The sequence below is a fragment of the Vidua macroura genome, chromosome 3, assembly GCF_024509145.1.
Source record: "Vidua macroura isolate BioBank_ID:100142 chromosome 3, ASM2450914v1, whole genome shotgun sequence".
In the NCBI taxonomy this organism is placed as follows: Eukaryota; Metazoa; Chordata; class Aves; order Passeriformes; family Viduidae; genus Vidua; species Vidua macroura.
In genome coordinates this window covers 70235480-70254142 of record NC_071573.1, presented here as the reverse complement: position 1 = coordinate 70254142, position 18663 = coordinate 70235480, and the positions used below count along the sequence as shown (strand labels likewise).

Here is an 18663-nt window from a genome sequence, read left to right as displayed (position 1 = left end):
GCAAGACTTCTCACGCGTGCCACAGTTAAGCCCATGCTCAACATAACTGGCAGCTGCCTGAGAGGGAGCTGACTTGCTGGGCTGTGGCATTTGGGACACGAGCCTTGCCTTCAGAGGATGCTGTCCTTTGGGAAATCACTCATTTCCAGCCCCCTCTGGTGCTCAGGCTTTAAGAAATAGAGAAATGGGCTTGCACTTGTTTGAGCTGCTTACAAGGCACTAGCCAGCTTTTACTGGGGGCTGCCAGGCCTGTCTGGTTATCTTCTGCTGACCTTGTTATGGCCATCGGGGCACACCAAATGGAGTCATTGGCAGGCAGTCACATTAACGAATAGCCAGCATTAATTTGCCCTTTGAAAATGAAGAAATCAATATGTTGATCCAGTCAGAAATCCCTTTATTCACAAAACAGTCTACCCCAAACCCCTCCACATAATTAAGGCTAAAGCCAAATTTTGTTTGGGTGAAATGCACAATCTGTCTGCTCCCTAAGCTGTGCTGAATGAAGTTCTCCCCTAATGGCACAGGGAGCAGCTGTCACGCTGTTGCTCTAATAACCATGAGACAAAATGATTAAATTTCCATCAATCATTTAGCATTATCAGAATAGGTCATTTTAATAAATTGTTATCATAGGATCAGTGTCTGGCACCTTAGACAGGAGACAGTTTGAGTGATCCTCCTTGCAGGAGATGTCCATCCTGGTTAAAGCAGCAGTTCCACTAAATCCACCATTTTTCATGAGGGTGCCTGCTAGCAGGGTCTTTTGAAAGTAAAGACATTCCTGTAATCAACTCAATGGCTTTTTGGGTTCAAGTATCCCCTTGTTCTTGCACTGTATCAAAAATCATCAATCTTTTGTCTTTGGGAAAATCCTCAAAAGGTAGTAAGTGGTGTGAGGGGACTAAACCCTGTTTTCAGAAGCCCTTTCAAAGCCAGAAGCTACATGCCCAGCAACACAGATGTCTACCAAGTGAAGCTTCTAAAAAAGTGAGAGGATTTAATGGGAATGTTTAAATGTACCTATTTTCCAAAACCCTATGTGGTGCCTGCATATATATCTAAGCCACTGAGTACCTTTAAAACTGTCCCCTTGGCCCCCTTGGTTGAAATGTTCATCTGTTTTCAGTGCTATACCTATTTACCATGTTTCTTCACAGTCATCTCCATGCTGTATCCAAGGTATCTTCCCCATGCTTCTCTCTCCTCAGAGAAGTTTCTTGGCTAGAGAATAAGATAGACCTAACCCAGTTTTTAAAGCCAGCTGGACCCTGTCTGTTGCTGGTGTGTTGTGTGAGCAGGAAAATGGAAAACCTCAAAGTCCACACTGAAATTCATGGCTCCTTACTGCTTGTCTTCAGCTTTTAGGGAATGCTGAGAAAAGTTGATCATGAAAAATGGAGAAAAGCTGGAAGATCCTTCATTGCTTCTACCTGGAAATACGCTTAACAAATGGACAGTGCACTGGGTTTCTGTAAATCAGACTTGACCATCATTTTTCATTGGAGAGAGGGTTTTTTCTGTCCTGTTTGGGAGCAGCTAAGCCATCAAAGAAACACATGAACTTTGGCAAGAGACAAGTATTTTCAGGCAGGGTCATCTTATTCCTTGCTATATGTTCCAAGCTCCTGGGTGCAAACATACCTGAATTGCTCCTCAGTGTAAGCTGTTGTTTTGTTTGGATGTTGGATTGGTTGCCTTTTTTGTTGTGTGTGTTTTGTTTTTTTTTACACGCAGTAATCTCACTGTCTTTTCTTCTTTTTCTTCTCCAGGCCCTCAAACTGACACGAGATGTAGAGAGAGAACCCTTTGCCAAATCTGCTGTCAGCAAGTGGACAGTGATACTGTTTACAGCTTACGACCTTTGTGAACCCTGCATTATTTTCCTAATGAAGCAGACTGTTAATAGAGGCCCCTTACTGGAGTGAAGAACCTACTTTTTTTCCCCCTCTTTTTCTTTTTTTTCCTCTTTTTTTGTTGAAAATTGAACTCATTCTGAAGTATGCAAAAATCTTCCTTTTCTGGGATGGCCAAGCACCTGCTGTGGAGACAATGTTCAGCACCATCCTGTTGAGAACACGCTGTGTAGCCTTTACACTAGTTACTTGTCAATGAGTATGTGGTGTTTCAATATATTAATGGTTTATGGGCTGTTTTAAGTTGGCTTTAGAGATTTTCCCTATCTGCCCACCCTCCCCCCTACAGCCTCCAGTTTGATTTCCATAGATTTTTAGCCATTTTTGCTTTCTCTCCCTGGGGAATCTGAGGCACTGTGCACATGCGTGGAAATGACCCTAACCCAACACTGCTCAGGTGTCGGGGTTTTCTGAAGGTACAGCATTTGTTAGTCCTGTCAGCCAGCTGGATTCCAGAGAGAGGATGTGCGTGGCCTGTTTGTTGGGTTGGTTGGTTTGTTTCTTTCTTATTCTTTCCTTAAGTTTAATGGTACACCCCTGTTTTCCATAAGGGTCAGCCCAGAGTTGGTTGCAAAACAAGGGAAGCCAGTGAGTTTGCCGGCTCCTGAGGACGGACTGACAGCGGGTGCCGTTGCCCTCACATGTAGCAAGGCAGGAGCCCCTTTCCTCCCCGCTGGAGCAGGCTTCCCTCCTGCCTTACGTTAGCAAAGCTGCCCTTGCTGCCACAGGGCGCTGGTGAGGAGTTATGGGCTGAGCTGCCACGCAAGGTGGATGCAGTCACCTGTAGAGATGTGTTTGGAAACACAAATTAAAGGAAACCGAGCGGCTGGGCATCGGCAGGTGACTTGCAGTGACAATGCCAGGAGCTGAGGCACAGTTCATTGCAGGGTGTGTTATGGCATTAGAGATCCTGTTTATTTTTTTTGTTGTTGTTGTTGTTGTTTTGGACATATCCTTGATTATTTTTTCCTTCTCATTATGTATAATCCATTGTGGCAGAAGAAGCAGGAGTGGGAATGGCAAGGTGACAGTATCACACAAATGGCTTTTGATACGAGTGCAGATTGTAGCAGGATAAATGACACTGAAAGACAAGGCAGTTTTATATATTTTGCTTCTAAGATTTTTCTTTTGTAAAATGAATAATAATTAATAATAATAATGAATAAAAGGTATGGTGCTGTATAGATCCTCTCTATAATCTGGAAAGTTTGATTACTTTTTATTAGTATCTGGGGAGGGAGGGATAAAAAAAAAGGGGAAAACACCAGTGGTACATAGGAATTTGGTATGAAGAGGTTCTGAATAGGACAGTGTATACATAATTCTCCAAAGCGATATATGAAGTTTTTTTTTTCCTTTGCATAAAAGCATTATGCATATAAATATATAAATATATTTTATTATGTACAGAAATGGATCATTATGCATGGATGTTAGGAAAACAAAACTAGCATTTTAACCCAAGGTCTCAGTGCATGAGTTCCCACCGACCCATATCCCATGCAATGTGGAGTGACTCCCTCTCGCCACTGCCACCACACATGCGCAGTCATGCACCAACACTCACAAGCATTCGTGGGCCCTTCCTCACTCCTTACTTTCCAGGTCCCTGAGGTGTTTTTGGTGAAACAACGGCTCCTAGTGTGATGGAAGTTTTGGTTTTGTACCGTAGCCCCCATGCTGTTGTTCTGTCAAGATGCACCTCTTGGTTTCTCCCCCCAGTTACGACTGTGTAGGCTCTGTGCAGTTGTGGTTAGCATAATCCTGTAGCATATCAACTCTTTCAAGCAGCCAAGGGTTTATCATTTGCCTTTTAAAAAAACCTTCTTTTTACACTGAGGGGTTCTATTTGCTAGCACGTGGCCCAGTTTATTGCATTCATTGGAGCTGGCTGGTGCACACTGCCCATGTCTATCAGCAGTCTGCTTCCCAGGATGCTTGTGTGGCACAGCTGGGCACCCTGCTTACCCGAGTCCAGTTGCAGGCACCTTTTACTGAAATTTGTCAGGAGTTCATCCCTGGCCTCCCCTGAGTGTGTGCCACGAGCTCTTAGCTTCCTGGCCCACCCAAAATGTGAGCATATGCTGAAAGACTTCCCTCTGGTGTTTCTTTTGCTGAGGCTTCTCTGTAGTTGCTGCCCTGTGGCTGGACTTGTGCCCCAGCCCCATGTTTTGGCTGTCAGCAGAGCTCACTTGGTGGCTTCCTGAGCTGAGGTGCAGCTTTTGATCCCTACGCAGATGAGCCTCCAGTGAGACCTGTTGTGCTGCCCAAAGACCCACTGTCACTGACAGATCAGTAAAGCCTGACTTGATGGTATGGCCAAAGTGACCAAACCCCATAATTTTTTTTTCTTGGTACAGATTCAGTTCTTGTCAAAGGCAAGGGAAGGCCTGTTGAAAGCTTAAATGAAATGGCTGCAAATTCTGCTCTGTTGCAGCAACTTAGCCTGCTTTCCACTGGCAGAAATGAGAAACAAAACTATGGCCTGTTCTGTTCAGAAAATGGAGAAAAAACACTTGATTTAGAGACAGCCCATCAATGGCAGAGAAGTTTTGGGGTTTTTTTTGGTTTTTTTTTTTTTTGGTTTTTTTTTTGTTGTTTTTTTTTTTTTTTTTTGTTTTTTTTGTTTTTTTTAAGAAATAATAAAAGCATTAGTGGCTGAAAGGCTTAACCAGCCTCCCAGCAATGTCAAGGGGAGCATTTCCATTGGCGTGGTTGGGACAGCTTGGGCCCCTGCTTTGGAGAACATCCCAGCACTCTCTGAAGAGGAATGGACTTAGCCAGCCTCTTCAGTTTGGTTTGGTTTCTCTTGCTCAATTTTGGGGCCAAAATTTTCAAGCAGAAGTGCCTGGTGTCAGGCACCAAACATCAGGGACTGCAGCGTGGTCACAGGGGATGAGCTGCTCAGCTCTCAGGGCTTCTTGAAGGAAGGGGAGGGGACAGGTCCCCCCAGGCCCAGGGGAAGGTCATCACCCTCTTCACCTGCTGAGGTGCCCAGCAAAGGCCCTTTACTCCAGAGGTGCTAAATAAAAAGTAAATAAATCAATCTCCCTGAATTCAAAGGGCCAGTTATTTAGGTGTCAAAATTAAGCCTTGAATAGCTAGTTTGGGGAACCTACTTTTTGAAAATTTGGCCTTTGGGTCTTTGAACATGTTTATGCCTGGAAATTGTCCTTGTGAAATCATGTAAAACAGATGAAGGTCAAGGTCACAATTACATTGTTGTTTTTTTGAACACTTGGTCTAAACAAAAGCTCTAAAAAGGTGTTATTTATGCAGTTTCTATTCACAGGTTGGGGCTTGATTTAATGATTTTGTAAAAGAAATTTTCTCTTAAGAATAATCAGATAGTTAAACACTGCTTAACTCCAGAAATTTTTCTGCCACTGCCTAAAAAAGTTACCTTTTAGGTCTTGTATTTCTCCAAAATTATATCATTGCTTGGCAATTTGTGTCCTGTAAGTGTTTCAAGTACACAATATACCTTTGGAATTGCCAACAGATGCGAAGGGGGACCAGATACATTTCGTAACTATGGGTTGGAAAAAATGGATTGTACATTTGGCTTCACATGTTTAACTTTTTTTTTAAAAAGTTGCATGATTGGAAAAAATATGTATACAGTATCTGTAAAACTGTTTTATCTGTTTCTGTTTCAAGCCATGTAAATTGGAAGAATATTAAATCCACAGCCTTATCGCGCATGGCCGTCTTTACATACCGAAGAGCTGAACAGTTTGTACTTTTCATTTGGGCTATCTTGTACTTTCATTTGAAAGCAGACACTCTCATGTTGCAGTCTTACTGAGGATTTTATATTTAAAAAACAAAAAAAAAAAACAAAAAAAAAAAAGAAAACAAAGAAAAAAGATGCTGCCCTGGAGGAATATATTACCTTACTACTCAGAGGTTGGAAGGAAGTTTGTTTTGGAGCAAAACCTGCCCCTTTCCAAATGAAGTAGAGACGCAGTGCTTACTCCACTTGGTGTTAGTAGATATTGCCTTGTGTATTCCATTTTAAATTGTAATCTAGTTTGTAAAAGAGATGGTGACGCATGTAAATAAAGCGTAATGGATCTCTACATTGCACATTTGCCTTTGCTCTGTTTTATTGTGTCACAGACAGACATGTGTTTACACAGGACCTGGAGAAGGGGTGACTTTCAAGCAGCAAGTGAAAATGGCTGGTGGGGTGCTTGGGGCTGGGCAGGGGTCCCCAGCCTGCATCCACTAATATCTGTCAATGCATATTGACATGGGCCTCGGCCCTTCAATCCTTCAGCCAAGCCAATGTAGTTTTGGTGGTCAGATAACCCCCAGGGGGATCATTTACTGCTGCTAAACAATCACAAAGTTCACTTGAATCTGGGGACAGAGGGGGGTTGTCCCCAGGGGTGGCAGTTGCACGCTGCAGCTGCAGACCTACTCGCGTGACCTGGGAGAGAACCAGTCCGACTGCAGACCTGTCCAGAGGAGGATTACACCCCCCACTGTGGGCTTGGCTGAGTTTCAGGCTGTCTTTGAAAAATGCCTGGAGTACTTGAAACCACCCGTTTGGGATTTGGGATAATAAAACCAGCAGCCTGACTCAGCAGAAAGTTATACTGAGGGCTCTGGCAGAGGCACTGAAGAGCGTGCTCAGAAATGAGAGACATGTCAACAAAAAAACTCTTCTCCCATCCTGATGGGAAGCCAGAGATGTATATGGTCTCTTTGAGTCGTTTTTCAGGAGGAAATTATATTTTCAAGAAAGGGGGAGAGGGTTTTCATCTCTCCAGAGGGACAAAACGTGATATTGTCCATGCAGAGCCTACAGGAACGTTGCCCTGAAGTACTGCAGCAATAAAGAGCAGCTTGGGGATATCTCTTGGTAAACATAGCAAGAGCTGTTCAGGTTTTGTTCTAACTAGAGATAGCCTGAAATGTGACAAGATCCAGACAGAGAATAAATAGCCTTTGACCAGGAGAAAGTGTGCATTAAACTGGCCAGAGTGAGAGTGCACTTGTCCTGCAGCAACTACAGCTTCCCCTCACAAACAGAGCTGTTTTGCTTGTTTTTTTTTCAGAAGGCTTTCCAACAAGGCTCTGTCTTCTCCAACAAGGGAAGGACCCGGGCCCACTGCCTTGGCATCACCCCACTGATATTTGGGACAAACTATTGTGATTCTTTGGCCTAGTGAAGTGCCAAGTCAAAGGCTGTAACCTGAATTTAGGCAGGGGCGGTCACAGCAATGAAGATGAGCTGATCAACTCCTGAGCAAATTTTGTGCTGAACCTACTTGGGTCTATTGTGCAATGCCTTAGCTGTGACCTTCAGTTCGCACGGCCTTGGAATAGATAATTCTTATCTTTCACAGTACTTTCAAAATAAGTCCAAACATTTTAAAACTTCTCCAATTGTCCAAGAAGGCAAAAGACTTTTCAAGTTGCTGCTGAGGCTGGTGAGGCAACAGAGAGCTCTTTTAGGAGCTCCCCGCCACATATGCTGAGTCGTGAGTTCAGCCAGACCAGGGAAAACAGTATTTTACAGCTCTTGTTTGGTTACTGCTGCCAAGGAAGTTAGGGGTGCTTTCAAGAAGGCTGAGATAAGTAAATCTGGGAGGCTACCTCTTTTACTGGTTGGAGCCATCGTGACTGGAATCTCCCCCTTCAAAAGGAAGTCTTCCTGGATGAAGTGGAGCCCAAGCCAGATGGAGTAGATACTGCTCTTGCTGGTACACACATTCATCCCACTGCCAGCGGCTTCTGTGCTGTCTCATGGCATCTCTGTTTGCCCAACCCAGCCCACAGAGCTTTTTTTTCTCACTGGGTCTGCCTGTGGAATTTTTAAAAATGAAAATGTGTTTATCACATAAGTACAAAGCATAGAAAATTCCACTAAAGCAAAAAAAAAACCAAGTAAGCTTTTAAATTTTTTTACAGTGGTTTAAATCTTTGAGAAAATTTGGAATTGTCTGACAAAATTTAGAATCTCTAGTTTAGAATTTTTATTTTTGCACCTGGATTTTCTTTGCATACTCATGACATGAGCAGTTTTGCATATGTCAAAACATTTACTTACTTGAACAAAGTGTCACCTGCTTTTATTTGTTGATGGTTTGATGACATACCAAGGACCTGATTTAATCTAGAAAATGAGATAAAATGTCCCAATTCAGTAGGAACAGCTGGCATAAATGAGGTTAACTGTTGTAACATTCTTTTAATGTTACATTATGCCATGCAGGTTTAAAGATGCCTATGTCCTATGAGTGACTTGGTGAAATTGGGGGAAAACTGTAAAAATACATAACATCTCATAAAACATATTTCCAGCTTCCAAGACAAATACAATGCTGATCAGGAGTCTTTTCCCTCAATTTTCACTCCTTTTGAAGCAATACCTTAAAACTTTGTTTTTGCTGAAATTTAAAGCACAGAGCAATTCCCACATGTTGCCTTTCCCTGGGGATTAGCCTTCCAGCAGTGCTCTCTGCAATGGGAATTGAGGCTGCTGCTGGCACCTGTGCACCGTGGCACCACAGGAATGTCAGACTTTGGTTCTACTTCATGCTCTGAGGGCCACTGTAAACCCTGAATTATCCCATAGCTGGTGCAGCGAGGTCCAGCGTGGGAGGATGGGAAGGACATCAGTGGGAGCAAACACAGCAGGTGCCAGCACCTTGCTCTGGTGTGTGATAACCTCTCCGAAGATTCACCTGCTGCATGAACAATGGTTCCTTTTGCTGTTCCTAACCACCTTGGAAAAGGATGGCAGTAGAAAGTGCTAGCTAAGAAATACAGCTGTACTCTACCTCTGACCTCCAAAGCAAAAGATGGAGAAAAAGTGTGCATTGGCAGAGTCACCTCAGAGGTGTTCCCTGGAGAGCAGCAGAGGAAGATGCTCCTGACACCTTCCCCTCCAGGAGGGAGAGGTCCAGCTGTTCCAAGCCTCTGCTGTGAATGACTGGCCTAGTGTTTGTCTTGGATTTGTTGTTTCTGTAGAAAATTCATACTTCACCAGCACTTTATCTTAAATCTGTCTTAAGCTTCTCTTAAGGCTAACCAGGCTTGTACACCATTAACTAATTCATGGATGAATGTCCTGGAGAAAAGTCACTGCTTAGCAAGCAATAAAGCAATTCATAAAAGACATACAATAAAAAAACAAAGTAATTTTACTCATTAAATTAAACCCATTGTCATTCATTCACACTTCTCTGGAGAGTCATATTTGCAATATCAAATTTTGTTATCAACCTCACTGTGCATCTGTTAGTCAAAATTTATGGTGAGGCTGTCTCATTTATACAGAAGTTTTTGCCACGCACTGTCACTCAGCCTAGCAGCCTCTCATGGAAAATCCACAATTGAAGTTAAAATTCTACTCTGCCATAGCAGTTACAAAATTACACTGGCTTTCAGAGCTGGATCGAAGTCTCTTCCTGAGGAAGGCAGCTACCTCTGGGTGTCTTCTCTGAAGCTTCTGCCTCTGGAGAAGGTAGCAGAGGGGGGAGGTCAGGAGTGGATGCAGAGGGGATGTGCAGTGGAGCTGTGTTTGCTCTGCAGTCTGGGTACGGTGGCTGTCACCAAAGGGCCAGCACTAACCAAGTTACACAGACAGGAGCGGTCATGTGGGAAGTTTCCCTGGAGTAACACAAATGCACAGCCTCTCTTCCCTTCTCCTCACCCATAACAAGCACTTCAGGGTGAGCCCAATTCACTGTTTTTCACCAAAGGACATCAAGGTGAGAAGTTGCCTGCAGAAAGTGCCCTGAATTGCTGGGTCCTGGGGGATGTGATTGCATTTCCAGCCTCTTAAATCTCCTACCTGAACACTTTTGCTTTTCCACAATGTCTTCACCTTCCCTTGACAAAACTTTGCTCCCTTCTTATGAAAGGGCCTCTGGGGTGACAAGATGATGTTACTGTTAGCAGGAGACTCTCAAGGTTTGGTTTTCCCCCACAAAGGGGTGTGTAAGGAGCAGGGGGGGTGTCCAGCTCCCACATTACGGATCTCATGGACCATGCATCCAAGGGGGCTTCTCCTTGTGTGCAGAGAAAATCTCAAGAGATGTGAGCACATAGGAGTGAAAAATAAAGTGACAAGTGGAAACGGTTTCATAAAATGCTACTCTTTAAATGATACAATGCCATGGGGGCATTTGAACCACTTTTTCACTCCCTTTGGTCATTGTTCAATCCATATCTAAAGTCACTGGTGATTTTCATTGCTGTCAGCAATGCTCTTCCTATCTTTTAATCCTCATGAATCTTTTCTGGAAATAATTTTTTTTTCTTTTTTTTTTCTTTTTTTTTTTTTTCTTTTCTTGATTCGATTACTTTTTACATTCTCTGCTTTTCTAAGGCCAGTTATTAAAATATTTGTTGGGTTAATTATGTAAGTTGTGGACATGATTATTTTTTACAAGGCTTTTATTTAAGCAAGAAGCCCAGGTAACACAGGTACCTGGTAAGAACTCATTGCCAGCACAAGTCACACCATTCCAGCTACACTAGGAAGAAACACTCCTTGTTTTGCTGCTTCAAGCTACACCTGAGTCTGAAGATGAAGTTTCCTGCTGTGGCTGCATCAGGTTTCCTAACACAGGTTAAACCCTGAACATTGCTTCACTTGGAATAATAAGCTTGCAGCCAGTGTGGTCTGGTGGCTGTATTCACAGGTAAGGTAAGGAGATGCAGAGCTGAGAGTACAAATGGTTTGTGGACCTCTTACCAGGTATATGGCAGCTCAAAGGGACACGAGCCCACCACTTCAGAGCAAACTGCTACAGACAAATAAATGGGAGAGAAATGAATGCCTTGCTTTTAGAAAACATGTTCATGTTCTGGCAAGTTTTTCTGTGAGAAATGAATATTGTGAAGTAGCTTTGTACAGTTTAGGTGCAGCCCAGAACAACCAGCTGCAAAGCTGACAGTGGTGTCTGCTCTCTGGCACATGTGACCTGCAATACTTCCTCAGGCTATAATCTGAAAAATAAAATCGAAAAACTTTGATTCTCTCTATTTCAGTGATTCAAGAATCTGCAAACTTTTCCAACTGAAGGTTATCAGAATTTCATGCTGATCACCTCATCCATAAGCTAACAAAAGGCTTATCTGTTTCTTTTCCACAATAACTGACAGTCCTCTGTAGGCACATGTTCAGCATTTCAAGACTAACTTAAAGGTCAAATTTACCATACGGGCAGATCAGGTGAGCTAATGGTTGAGGAATGACCATCTAAAGGTGACTTGTCTAAGTTTGTACACACACACGCTCAGAGGTCACACACATTTCTTTTTGGTCTAGCCTTGTCTTAGACATGACCCATGTGCCCAGAGTATCAGGATAAAGTTGTACTAGAAATGTTAGATGTGGGTTGAATCTGGCACCTGAAACGTAAGATAATAATAAGAGTCTGACAAAATAAATGTTTGAAGAAAGAGATGGAGCAGAATTACATAAGAGGGTGTTCTGACCCCTCTTACTGAAACCTGAATTATGACAAATTGCTGAAGTACTTTGTGTTTAAGCAGTTTACTCCCAAATTTTGGGTAGGCCATTATGGGATACAGACTCTCATGCTGGGAAACGATGACCAGACCCTACATCCTGGGAATTTCTCCTGTGTGTCCCACAAACTTTTTGGCCAATTGTCAGTTTTCAGCCCCTCTACCTTCCACCTGGCAGGAAAACCACAGGTGCTTGACCAGAGAAGAAGAATTTGGAGATAGCAACTACTTTTTCACCAAGACACTTCAATAACTATTGGCTTGCTTGTGTGCATTTCTAAAAGTAGGACTTGCGTGCTATCTCCCCTCCCAGCTGTCCCTTCTATCCTCCTCCTGTGAGCCTAATCTTGTGCCACACTTGTCCCCCTGGTCCTCCTGCCACCTGCCCCACCCAGCCTGGGCTGGATGCCATGGCCACGGGGCCCTGGAAACCCAAAAGCTGGCAGCAGCCTCTGAGTGCTGGTGCAGGGTCAGGCAGCCCAGCAGCTGGAGAACACGTGCCCAGCACCCAGCAAGGCCCACATGCAGAATAAGGACTGCCACCACGCGCCAGCATGAGGAACTGGGAGGGCAAATCAGCCAGGTGAGATTCAGCAGGCAAAGATGCTGTGCTGAGGAAAGAGACCAGCTGGCAAACGCCAAGTGGGCGCAAGCAGCAGCCCTGGAAAAAAGGTGTTGTGGCAGTAGTTGTGGCAGTAATGACTGTCTGAGCTTCTCCTGTGGAGTTGTGGCACTGGGGCCCCCTTGGATATTTAAGCCAGGCTGAAGAGAAGCAAGAATGAGCAGAAGCAGTGAGAATGGGGACCAATTGGAGAAGGGTGATGTTATTTGTTAGAAGCAGTTGAGAGGGGACACAAAATATCTTTGCATTACTTCATGAAGAAAATTACTAAAAAGCTCCCACCCTTCATACCCCCTAAGGAGAGGACATAGCTGTGTTTCATCTGCAGGAAATTTAGGTTATGTTCTCTTAGCTATGAAGATAATTAACACATTTCCTAGAGGTGTGGACTTTTCTTCATTAAGGGTGTTTTTTTGGGAGCAAAATGTTTGCCTGGATTTTCCACAGCCCTGCCTCGGAGCAGGAGGATGATCTCCTGAGGTCGCTTCTAAACTCATGCCCCTATGACTTGCCTTAAAGACTTAAAGCGGCTTTAAAACAAGACAAAAAAAAAAAAAAAAAAAAAGCACAGAGGCTTCTGTCCTTTCCTACCTAAGGCACAGGCCTCTATGTACAGTAGCAAACTGTTGTCTTTTCTGCTGGTTTGACTGTAACAGCTATTGAGTAATGTTGTCCCACTGTGCTGACACATGAGCCAGGGTGTGCCCCCGACCCCAGGGAGGTATTGATGTAGCACAATCACAGAATCACAGAATCACAGAATCTGCTGAGTTGGAAGGGACCCTTCAGGATGATGGAGTCTGACTCCTTCTGGACCAGAAGTATAAATGCAGGTGAAAATATAAATATTCCTGCAGTGGGTCAGGTTTGTTTCAGAGGTGGCCTGCTTTCCCTGCTGAGGGCACATGTTTGGCCCTCCTGGCAGGGACAATGGGCCAGACCAGGTAAAGGTGCAAGCAGCAAAGCCCCACTGACTGTGAGCAGCAGGACTGCAGTGGGCAGGGACATGTCAGGGGGAGGCAGCTTTGTGTGAGCACCTGCTTATCAGAAAACCCAGGCCCTGGTGATAGATGGAGGCTGAAACCTTTTGGGGTGTCCTCATCACTGTTGCCAGGCCACCAAGGCAGATGTCTGGGAGGGTGTCTTTCTGGGGCAGGAGGATCCAGACAGTCTGTAGTGGCAACTGTGGGCAAAGCTCCAGTGCCTGAGCAAGCAAATTATGCCAGAGGACAAGAAGATGCTCATGGCAGCACCAGCCTCCTCTCCTGCTGGCAAACAAGAGTGATGGCTGCAATAGGGCCAGCAGTAACCTCACCAAACAAGGTCCCAGCATAGTCACCAGTAAACTGTACCAGACTTGGGCTCCCAGACAGAAACAACAACCCCCTGCCAGTGCGATGTTTACATTAGAAGTTTATCTTACAGTTAATTTCACAATCCGTTTCTCTTCTCCCTTTGCTGTGAGGTGATTTATGGTGCTGCAGATCCTATCTGCCTGCCCTGCCCAGGGCACAGACCTGGCAAAAAGCCTGCCAGGGGTCTGTCCTTGTCCTTGTTGCTCTTTCATCTACAACTGCCCCTACCTATGAGTAAAACTAGAGCAGTTCCTTCCAAATAATGATAAATTATTTGTGCTGGTGTTGGTGTTTTGAGGGGTGGGCGTCTCAGTGTCTCTGGAGAGAATGAGTGAACAAGCAAGGTGCCAAGGGCTACCCTGGACTTCCCTCTGGCTGACTGCTCTCCTGGTCCCACTGGTGGGGTGTTGGGGACTCCTGGCATGCTACGGGACTGCAGACCCTGTGCCCCCGGGCAAGGAGGTGCCATTCCTGGCTGTGCAGCTGTTGGCACGATCCATGGCTGCAGGACATGGCTGCTCCCTGCCCATCCTGTGCCGTTAGGGACTTTCAGGGGCTGTTGGGATTAAGTGGGATTAGTTGCTCAAAGGTACATTTAAATGCTGATTTTTATGTTTCCCTGTTTTAGCGACATTCAGGGAGGTGGTTTAGCTTCACTTGTTTAATCAAGAGCTCCAGAGCTGAACGTGCAAAAATTCTGTGCTGCATTTTACTGAGAAAATAAGAGATCTGATCAGAAGATCTGGTGAGAAATCCCTGAATAATACTTGACCTTCCTTGCTGTCTGTGTGCTTTGAAGGCAAAGGATTTAGTACTTCCTTGTGCAGAGCCAGGTGTTCCCTATGAATAACTGGACCCAACCTAAAAGCAGGAGGAAGTGTATTTAAAAAAACAGAGGTGGGGTAATGACACTATCGAGCTTTTTGTGTGTTGTGTAATCCATGTGCGTGCGGCTCCTGAAGAGCCTGCTCCCCAGTCATGCCTAAATCACTCCATCAAAACAATGACAAAACCCCAATAAGTTGACTGGCAAGAGGGGTTTGTTTCTTTTCCCCAAGAAAATGGTGTTCACCTCATAGAAATATGAAGTTCTGTGGACTGAATGCTCGTGTGACAGACACGGTGCCTTGTAAACATCGAAGCCAAAAGTTCTGGAAGAAGTTTTCTCTTACAGTTTTCTTTATCACCACTAATTGCCCTAATGATGATGATGTGTGCAGATGGTAAGAAACAGAAGAGTTTCTCATAGAGGGCACTGAGAACCTATGATGACCTAGATTAACAGCTAAATAAATGTCTCTCCACAAATGTTTGCAATTTACACCTTTTGAATTGCAGTTGTACCAAGTGGAGAGGATTTAATGTTTAAGAACATTAAGAAATTGTTTAAATGTTCAACCTAATGCAAACTAGAAGTCTAGAAAAACAGCATCGATTTGGCAATACTTGTGTTTGGGCTTTAGGTGACTGGTCCAAATTTAGTCCATTCCTACAATGGTAACAGTTCTTAGAGGCAATATAAAAATACCTGCTTTTTCCTCCTTTCCTACAAAAAAGCACATGTGCTTTTATTTAACTGTGGAATGATTCTTTCTTGTTTGTGATAATTCTCCAGACACTGGAGGATGATGTTGGAAATAGAAAGACAAAATGGTCAGGTAAGTACAAACTTCTCTGCTTTTGTGCACATGACTAAATACTTGAAGGGAAGATCATTGCACCATTCATTTCACCATTTTATGTGTCAATTAGAGCACCAAACAGTGCACTAAAATAATAAACTAACACTCTAGCTATAGAAATTGACCTTAGATTAGCTAAAATTCTATCTGATAAGCCCCAGTAAGGCTTAAACCATTTGCACCAATACTATGAAGCTGAGATAGGTGTTGGGGTTTCTTTTCCTCTAACTGAAAGTGCACATTTTAGGAAAGGCAGCAAAGCTGGCACTGCTTGGCAGCCTCGTGTGGGGACAGTCTTAAAAGCTTGTAAGGAAGTCAAAGGTAGAACTATAAAGCTGAGGAATGGCAGCACCAGCAAGGGCAAGAATGATTTCTGCAGGATGATCAGGAGGTGCATTTCGTAAGAGAGAAACCTTCTCCCTGGATAGTTTTTCATAGCTAGCAACCATGCATTGCAGTTTCTGTCTTGCAACACAAGCTGTCTGCAGAGATTGTGTCTCCCTACCTGACCTGCATGCCCTGAAAGAGGGCCATGGAGCCTCAGGGGAAAAACACGGCCCTGGGCTGTCCTATGGACCCCAAATGACCTCTCAAACCTGGTGTAAACTCTGCTTAAGAGGCATTTGCAGAAAACAGGCTTCCTCCTTGCAAACCTGCCTTCATGTGGAGCAAAAGTGGAGAGGTTGTCCCCTTCACCTCCTGCCAACCTCTCTGGCCAGACCAAACTCAAAACCCCAAGGGAAAAGATTCAGCTGATGTGTTGCAACATCCTTCCTCTGTTTTTGCCAATCCTGTTTCTCAGTCTGTTGGGCTAAGGTCCAGTATAGTATCTCAAGGACACCCCAGTCCCATGGGAGGGAATAAGAGAGATGCAAACAATTTTGAAAACACTTGTTTACATTATTTTGTAGTTTTTTTGGAACCTTAAATTAAATTCAACCACCCATGAAATGAAAATAACCCAAGGGAAAATGTTAGTTAAGGGCTTGCCAATATATCCAATGAGGACTACAACATGGTAAACATAGTGCTACTAAAAGGAACAGAGATATACCTGCCAAAGTCTGGGTTTCTCTGGTTTGTAAGTCAAATTCAGTGCTCATTGAAGGTATCCACTTCCCAGTTCCTGAACAGTTTGACTCGAAACTTTGCTTCTTGCAGTAGTCTCTGTAGGTTTGGGTCTCCACAGTTCTTTTCTACAAAAATCCTGGCAGCTCATGAGGAATGGTTTTCTAGCACTTTATTCCATCACATCTCTCAAGAGTGTAGTGTAGGATTAAGGCAAATCTATGATATATTTTCAGAGCAGTTTGCATTTAGCAGTGCAATATATATAATACACAGGTAAAGCTTCCCCTAAAAGTTTGTGCTGGACAAAGGCGTAAGCACAGGGCTCTCCCAGCCTTGCCACTGTGGGACAGGGACAGGGCTCCAGCAGCTGCATCTGGGGAAGGACAGCTTCATGTGAGACTGCCAGCTCAGGGGTCTGCCATGGAGCAAGCTGTGGGGGCTGTGGACCACGGGCATGCAGGCCAGATGTAAAGGAACAAACTGCTGGCATTAAAAGAGCACCTGCTCTTTATTTGGCATCCAGAAATGGCCTATGATACTGGGAAGGGACGGACCAGAGATCTGTGGAGTGCTACTTTTTCATGCTGATTGACGGGGACTGCATTAATAGGGCTGCTGAATGTTGATAAGGGCTGCTGTAGTGAGAGAAGCCAACTGATATGATAAGACATGTATTTTTGTGTCATGTTTCAAGCCATTTAGTAGCATTGGTTGGGGGTGGGGTAAACAGGAGCAAAAGTTGGGTTAAAAGATGTCCTTCATGTTAGAGAAACCTATTTGAACTTGCTTTCCTGTAGTTTAAATGAAAAACTGAGTTAAATTAGTTCTGATAAAGCACTAACTGCATGAATTATTGTTCACATGCAGGAAAAGTGCAGATTTCTATCACTATTCTGCCTATGCATCCTTTTGGGTTTGGGGTGGGTTTTTTATCACCCCTCACAGGACAGTACTTGAGGCCTTTCCCTCGGTTTGCTAAAGTGAACCTTTCTTTCCAGGCAAGTGGAGTACTGGGCTAAGATTGAGCTTTGTGATCCAATCCTTCAACTTGCAGCCACTCCTCACCCTTGGCATGAGGATGAGGTGACACAAGGTACAGATCATTTCCTTCAAATAAAAAGCAAAATGTTCTTCTAAGAAGGCCTGAAATATCCATGGTCTGAAAGCTCCTTCAGGAATATAATTTATGGTGCCTGTTTTGGGATAGGGGTGTCAGGTAGACATATCCCATACATTTTTATCTGCACAACATGCATGTTTCTTTCTATGATCCTTCACCCAGAATTGTATTTTAATGTTACAACTGAAGACATGTATTTAATTATTGTGGTGCCTGTAAGAAACTCCAGGCTCCTCTGAAGTCCTCTGACAATGCAAAGTGTTTCACAATGTATGAAGAGGTAATTTGCATGGAGAATCAATATGCTAATTATTGTGTCAACGCTTATTGTTTTGCGTGTTTCTTGGCTCTTTGTCCCAGGGTATACAGCCACGTATGGTCCCAATTCCTCTGCGAGATGTAAGATGTGCCTTGGCTCTGCGACAGCCACAGGACTTGTTGAAAGAGATGCAAACCAAAGAAGACTGGCACAGCTTGTACTGTCTTATCCAGTCTAGCTTCATTCTGTCAGGGAACATCAATTAAATCAGATGAAGAAATTAGGGAGCTTTTGTAGAGCTGGTGAGTTAAATAAATATTGATTAAAATAAAATGATTGCTAAGCAGATGAGTCAAAATAACCACCATACCAATTCGTATGTTTATATAAAGCCAAGTGGTGTGGGAATACAGTGTCAAATATAGGCCCAGAGATGTTCTCCTTCTTTGTTTTATTTATTTCAAAGATGGTTGTGCTCTGAGTCAGGGACCAGGAATAGTTGTGCCAGGCGCTGCGCTGCCTCAGAACAAAAAGATGAACTTTGTCTCTTGGCTTTGTCGGCAGCTGAGCCGACAGGCTCTTTGGGACACTGGGGCCAGGCACACGGGAGAAGCAGGCGGACAATACGGCTTTTAGCATCATGGCTCCCAGCAGGAAATGGTACAAGCACAGGGCACACACAGCCTGTGCTGCAGAGCTTTGGGCCATTGAGTTTCTGACGGATAACACCGTGATGGGGCTATGAACCACCCAGGACAACAGCCAAAATTGTCCTGGGAGCTTGGAAAAAGCCACCAGAAAACACCGTGTCTCTCTGCTAGACCTGTTAGTTCCTAACTGCTCCACAGTAACTAATGACTGAACTACCTAGGAAGAATTACAGTGCAAACTTGGATTACACTTCCAGTTTTAAAGTGCTTGCATTAGGGGCTGTGTAGACGTGTGGGCACGAGGAAGGCCAGTGGACAGGTGCTGTGGATTGGGATAAGCAGTCATAAGAGAAGAATGTGGCTCTTTCCTCACCCTTACTGTCCCTGGATGCAACAAAAAACAGTGCAGGCAAAAGGGACAGGTGTGCACCTGAGAGCTCCCTATTGTCCAGGTGCTCACAGCACAAATGAGAGTGGCTGGACTTCCTGC

General features: G+C 44.1%; 1 protein-coding gene and 1 long non-coding RNA gene across 2 annotated transcripts in view; both read left to right on the top strand.

Moving 5' to 3' along the window:
• FOXO3 (forkhead box O3) overlaps window positions 1-6008 on the top strand; it is an 88746-nt gene extending 82738 nt beyond the window's left edge. The window contains exon 3 of the mRNA XM_053974200.1: window positions 1773-6008. The gene's annotated coding sequence lies outside the window, so the exon portion shown is untranslated. The remainder of the gene's footprint in view (window positions 1-1772) is intronic.
• A 5883-nt stretch (window positions 6009-11891) lies between these two features.
• LOC128805476 (uncharacterized) lies at window positions 11892-17831 on the top strand. Its single transcript, XR_008436456.1, has 5 exons — window positions 11892-11997; window positions 14020-14136; window positions 15007-15049; window positions 17143-17237; window positions 17625-17831. It is a non-coding gene; the product is annotated as an uncharacterized LOC128805476 (long non-coding RNA).
• The last annotated feature ends 832 nt before the right edge of the window (window positions 17832-18663 follow it).